Raw genomic sequence first — 6315 nt, forward strand, 5'->3', positions numbered from 1 at the left:
CTAGAAAGCAGATGCAACTTAAGTAGTTCAGTTGCATAAGAGTTCCTGTATTGAGCTCCTGTATTTATTTGTATCAAACGCTTAAGTTGATGGTATTAAGATACCAGAACAAATAACCAAGGATTGGCCATATGATCATGCACAAAAAACATTATACACATGACAATCGAAAAAACAGAATGTATGCAAAACAACATCTAAACCAATCAAGACACAAATAAAACTCCAACTACTCTTACAAGAAACACCATAACTCTAGCATAAGACATTTTAAGGCACCTAATTGAAAGTCAATTATTAAAGCAATAGCCTACATAACTCATTAACCATCACCAAACAATCTAAAAGCAAAAAAAGGTTATATAAAGCACCCGTTTGATTCTTACCTGGAAAAATTTAAAAGCAATGTAAGAGAAACCAGAGTAAGAGAAACTGATTTAGTCCAAAGAAATCATTCAGTTATTCTGATTTTCTACGGTGAGTTTCCATTTTCCGTCAGTTCGAAAATTTTTGTAGTCTCCTGATTTGTGTACTGACAAAAGATAATGATAGTCACTGCATTATGCAACGGTAGGAGAAGAAATTGCATTGAGTTTAATATTACAGTCGAGGATGAAGTCCCACATAGACTAAAACATGAGATAGAATATATAGAACTTGGTATAAATAGAGCTGTCAAATATTGTAGAAGACATCTTTGCGCTTGGGGCAATGACGCAGCTAGTGAGGTTCTAACCGAGGCGCGTCTATTGCTGGTTGAAAACTATTTCCAAACCCCCTCTTAGGCCTGGGTTCAGCCTAGGCCTTCGAGAATTTCTGGAAGGACTCCCTTTGGGGTAAAGTCCTGCAATTTTAGTAGTAAAATTTGTTAACTGGTTCTGTATTTCTTAATAGATCTTTCTGGACTTTGTAAAGTCTGGCTTTTAGTATTTATTTGTGTACCTAGGATTCATTTTATTGCTGGCTGTGTTTCGATTAGTTCTTTAATTAATGGTTTATTCAGATGTTAATTTTATTTTAGGTTCCATCTTAGATGATTTATTTCCAAATAATTTTTTGTTAACTTACACATTGCTGTAATATTTGTTAATTTGATTGCACTTTTAAAAATTTTAAGTTAATTTAAATTTAACTGCAATATTTAGTTAATGAAAATTTGACTTTAATTTAGTTAGTTTAAAAACAAAATCTAATCTAAATCAAACTTATTTAGTCTGTATAAATGTAAATCATATTTTTTTTGCAGTCAATTCATATGTAATTTTCTAATTAATTTAAATGTAACTACTTTTTTTTAGTTGATTATATTTGATAGTAAGTTGGACAAAAATTTAAAGAAATATGGACGTGGAAATAAACTATGTAATCCAAAAAAAAAAAAGAAGAGTTGAACATTTTTTTGGTACATTTAGTTTTCTTAAAAGGAAAAAATATTTCTAGCAATTTTTTTTTCAATTTATTATTTATGTTAAAAATTTCATATTTATTAAAAATAAAACAAATTCATAAAATATAAGTGCAAAAGTCAAAATAAAATTATATTGAAAGTTATTTTTTTAAATAATACATAAATGAGTGCGTAATCTTAAAAAAAAACAAAATCCTCTTTCTCAAGTTGGTAGTAAATTTTTTTAAAATTAGCTGTTTTAATATTTCACTTGTAGCAATATTTTTTTCCAATGGTTATGGTTAATAATGTTTGAAGAAAACATCCCCATCACAAAAAAACTCATCCCACTTTTTAACAACCATAATAAATAGTAATTAATTTTTTTACTAATAATTAAATTAATTAATTTTAAAATCTAAATTTTATTCTTAGGATAATTAACTTAATAGTTTAATGGTTAAATATATGTTTTAGTCCTCATATTTGTCCCAAATTCTCAATTAGGTCCTCATATTTTTTTTTCTCCCAATTGCATCCAAATTTTTGTTAAATTGAAGCAATGACACCCTCTCCGTTAACTTCCCATTAACTCTGTTTAACTATGCTGACATGGAACAGTAGTTTTGATGTGTTGGTTTTTGGTGATGGCACGTGGATTTTTAATTTAATTTAATTAGGTAATAAAAGAGAACAAAGAACTTTTTTGGTAAAGTGATTTAAGTGAGTGAAAAAGTGAAAATATTGGGATTTAGGGTTCGCGATTTCACTTTACTGAGCTTGGGTACTGAGTGAAAATATTGGGGTTTCTTTTCGAAAGTACAAGACGAAGCCAATGTGCACGTGAAGGTTTGTTCCAGTTACTTTGGGGTTGCTTTACGACAGTTAAGGTTAGTAGGTTTCTTCCACTTACTTCCATTTGTGCTATGAGTTAGGGATTTGGTCCCGTTTTTGTTGTTCTATGTTTATAAAATGTATGAACTATGTTTTACTTTGTTGTTCTGTGAATGGGATGTTAGTTTTGTATTTTATTGTATGATCGGGCCAAATTTTGCATGTTGAAATGTGTGCTATAGTACTGTTATTGCGGTCCCATAGTTTGATTTACGAATTAGTATAGAAAAGTAGTGGTCCCCTTGTCTGTGTCACTGTTTGTCACTGTTCCCGTTGTGGGAATCTTATTTTGTTCCATTGTGTCCCGTAGTGGTCCCCTTTACGTGTTAGTCTTTATGTGTGAGTGTTGGTTCCTTACTATTTAGGGAGTGTAATAATAAATTATTTTCCCTCATGACATACAGGTGTTTAAATCTCCTTAAATCTTCTGCTTCATAGGTAGAATACCATGTGTGATGAACGTATTAAAGTTGTGGTCCACCATACTGGCCATTTTGTTACACTAGATAATGGAAAATTAATATTTGATGGAGAGATAACAGAATGGTCAGTGGATCCAGACCTTTGGTGCTATTTTGGATTAGTAGCTTCAATTAAAGTGTTAGGTCACGTGAACATAAAGGAACTTTGGTATAGTTTAGGAGGTGCTTCAATAGTGAAAGATAGGTTAGAATTATTGACTGATGATAGGGGTGCTATGCATATGCTGAATATTGCAAGGTTAAATGATGAAGTTCACTTGTATGTGGTTCATGAGACAATAAAACCAGACATAATAGAAATGATTGATTGGGTTGATGGTGAGGTTGAGGCTGAAGTTGGAACTCAAATNAAGGATGTTGAGGTTCAGGCTATTGGTGATGCTGATATAGTGGGTAGGGGGTTNGATGAGGGTGATGTGGGTAGGGGGTTGGATGAGGGTGATGTTGAGGCTGAACTTCGAACAGAAATACAGGAGAATCAGGGTGATGGTNTTGCTGCAGAAGTTGGAGGTGAAATGGAGAAAGTTGAGGGTCATGTTGAGGGTGATGTTGAGACTGAACTTGTAACAGAATTAGACCAGGTTCAGGGTGATGGTGTTGAGGCTGATCTTCGAACAGAAATACAGGAGAATNAGGGTGATGGTGTTGCTGCAGAAGTTGGAGGTGAAATGGAGAAAGTTGAGGGTCATGTTCAGACTGAACTTGTAACAGAATTAGACCAGGTTGAGGGTGATGGTGTTGATGCTGAAGTTGGATGTGAAATGGAGCAAGCTAAGGGTCATGTTGAGAATCAGGATGGAGTTGATGGTGACAGTGAAGGTGGAGAAGATGAGGATGAGGATGAGGATGAGGATGAGGATGAGGGTGGACATGATGGTGATGAAGAAGGTGACATGGGTACTTCTAAAGGACCACCTTGTAGTCCAATGACAAGTGATAATGAGGCAGTACATGATGTTCGTGGCTTGTCTGATATTGAGTGGGTGTCAGATAAGTTGGAAAGTGGTCCAGACAGTGAGGATGATGATGGTAGCATTCCCAAAACCTTGTTCCCCACATTCAGTATGCCTAAAAGTTTGGGGGAATATAAATGGGAAGTAGGTACTTATTTCACTAACAAAAAGGAATTCACTGATGCAATTAGGACATATGCACTAAGTAATGGAAAAAATTTAAAATTAATTAAGAATGACAAGAAGAGGGTTACTGTGAAATGTTTGGGGGCCAATGGTAAATGCAAATGGTATGCTTATTGTGCGTATGTGTGTCATGATAAGTCATGGCAGTTAAGAAAAGTTATTGATGAGCACACTTGTAGTAGAGATTTCAATGTCAAATTGATAACTACGAAATGGTTGAGTGAAAGGATGGAGAAAACTATGAGAGAGAGCCCTAATATGAAGGTCATGGACATTAGGGAGAAACTGAGCAGGAAATGGAATGTAGCAATCTCTAAAAACATGGCTTTTAGGGCAAGAACCATTGCAAAATCTACTGTTGAGGGGTCATTTAAAGAACAATTCAGAAGACTGTATGATTATGGTCATCAGGTGCTGCAAAGAAATCCAGGGTCAACAGTCCAAATCAAGGTTGAAAATCATAATGATGAGCATATTTTTAAGAGGATCTACATATGTTTGAAGGCTTGCAAAGATAGCTTCAGAAGCTGTAGACCCATCATTGGTTTGGACGGATGTTTTTTAAAAGGAAGGTATGGAGGGGAATTACTAACAGCAGTTGGAAGAGATGCAAATGAACAAATTCTGCCTATTGCATATGCTGTTGTAGAGGTTGAAAACAAGGACTCCTGGTCTTGGTTCTTGGAACTTCTTATTCAGGATGTTGGTGGGGTAGATGTTGCTTCATCATGCACATTCATTTCAGACCAGCAAAAGGTCAGTTAGTAATTTAATTTCATTTATTTCATTACAATATAATTGACATATAACTTACCTCACNCTAAAAATTATACATGTCAGGGTCTTTTGCATGCTTTTGAAGATCTTCTGCCAAGAGTGGACCAAAGATATTGTGTTAGACATATGTATGCTAACTTCAGAAAGCAGTTTCCTGGAAAGGACCTTAAACGGCTCATGTGGAGTGCAGCAACAGCCACGTATCCTCAATTATGGGAGTCTGAGATGAGAAAGATTAAAGACATGAACTTAGAGGCATTTAAATATCTAATGGCAACTCCACCTAGGTATATAATCATTCTACCTCATATAATTATATTTCCTGTTATATTAATAGTGAATTCATATATTTACTGATGTATTTATCTGAAAGGTATTGGTCAAGATCTAGATTCAGCCCTTCATCACATTGTGACACTCTTGTCAACAACATGTGTGAGGGATTCAACAGTGTGCTGCTTCATACTAGGTGTAAGCCCATTATATCCATGTTAGAAGACATAAGGGTTTATATTATGAAGAGATGGGCTACCAACAGGCATAAAATGGCATGTTATCAAGGTGATGTTTGTCCTAAGGTACTGAACAGACTTCAGAAGCAGTCATGGCTCACAAGATATTGGCTACCAAGGTAATTTCATTCAGCCAATTAAATTTGTTTTCACTTTATTCCTATTAAGTAACTAATTTGTTGTCATATTCTACTGCTTATAGGTGGTCATCAGACCAATTATTTGAAGTGATTCACATATCACAATTCGGGGAACAATTTGTAGTCAATCTTCAGAACAAAGACTGCTCTTGTAGAGGATGGTTAATCACTGGCATTCCCTGCACTCATGCAATCACTGCAATGAAGTTCCTAAATTTAAATGCAGAAGAATACATTGCTCCTTGGTATAGGAAGTCTGCTTATGAAGACACTTATAAAAGCATCGTCTATCCTATCAACGGACAACATGTGTGGGAGATTACACCTTATCCAGATATATTACCTCCAAAGAAAAGGGTAATGCCAGGAAGGCCCAAGAAAAAACGAAGACTGCAATCTTGGGAGTTGAAGAAGAATGACTCAGAATTAAGAAAGGGTGGGAGAAAAAAGGCTTGTGCTGTCTGCAAACAACTNGGACACAACAAAAAGACNTGTCCACAACGACCTAGGCCTTCATCACATGTTCCTGCTGACCAACCAACTCAACAGTCCACTTTCACACATGTCCCTGCTAACCAACCAACTCAAGAGTCCACTGTCACACATGTCCCTGCTGACCAACCAACCCAGGAGTCTACTGTCCTTCCTTCTCATCAATGAAGTCTTAGTTCCTTATATTTTGAAGACTACCATGTCTTATATGTAATCGTCAATGCCATTTTGAAGGAACAATGTGTTAAATATTTTGATGTATTTTGATTAGGTTTGTTATGTACTCAGTAATTTGAAATGGTTTGTTATGTACTGAGTAACACAATGTAATCTGCATTGCTGTTACAAGATATTTTATTCGAAGACAATGTTTGTTATGAAGCTTATTTATAAGATTAAGATGTTTGATTGGAAGACTAAGCTTATTTCAAACTATTTTGTATCCTGTTACTTGTGTTTCCTCAGGATTTTAACTATGCTGTTATAAGGAGT

This window comes from Vigna radiata, chromosome 8 (assembly GCF_000741045.1).
Source record: "Vigna radiata var. radiata cultivar VC1973A chromosome 8, Vradiata_ver6, whole genome shotgun sequence".
In the NCBI taxonomy this organism is placed as follows: Eukaryota; Viridiplantae; Streptophyta; class Magnoliopsida; order Fabales; family Fabaceae; genus Vigna; species Vigna radiata.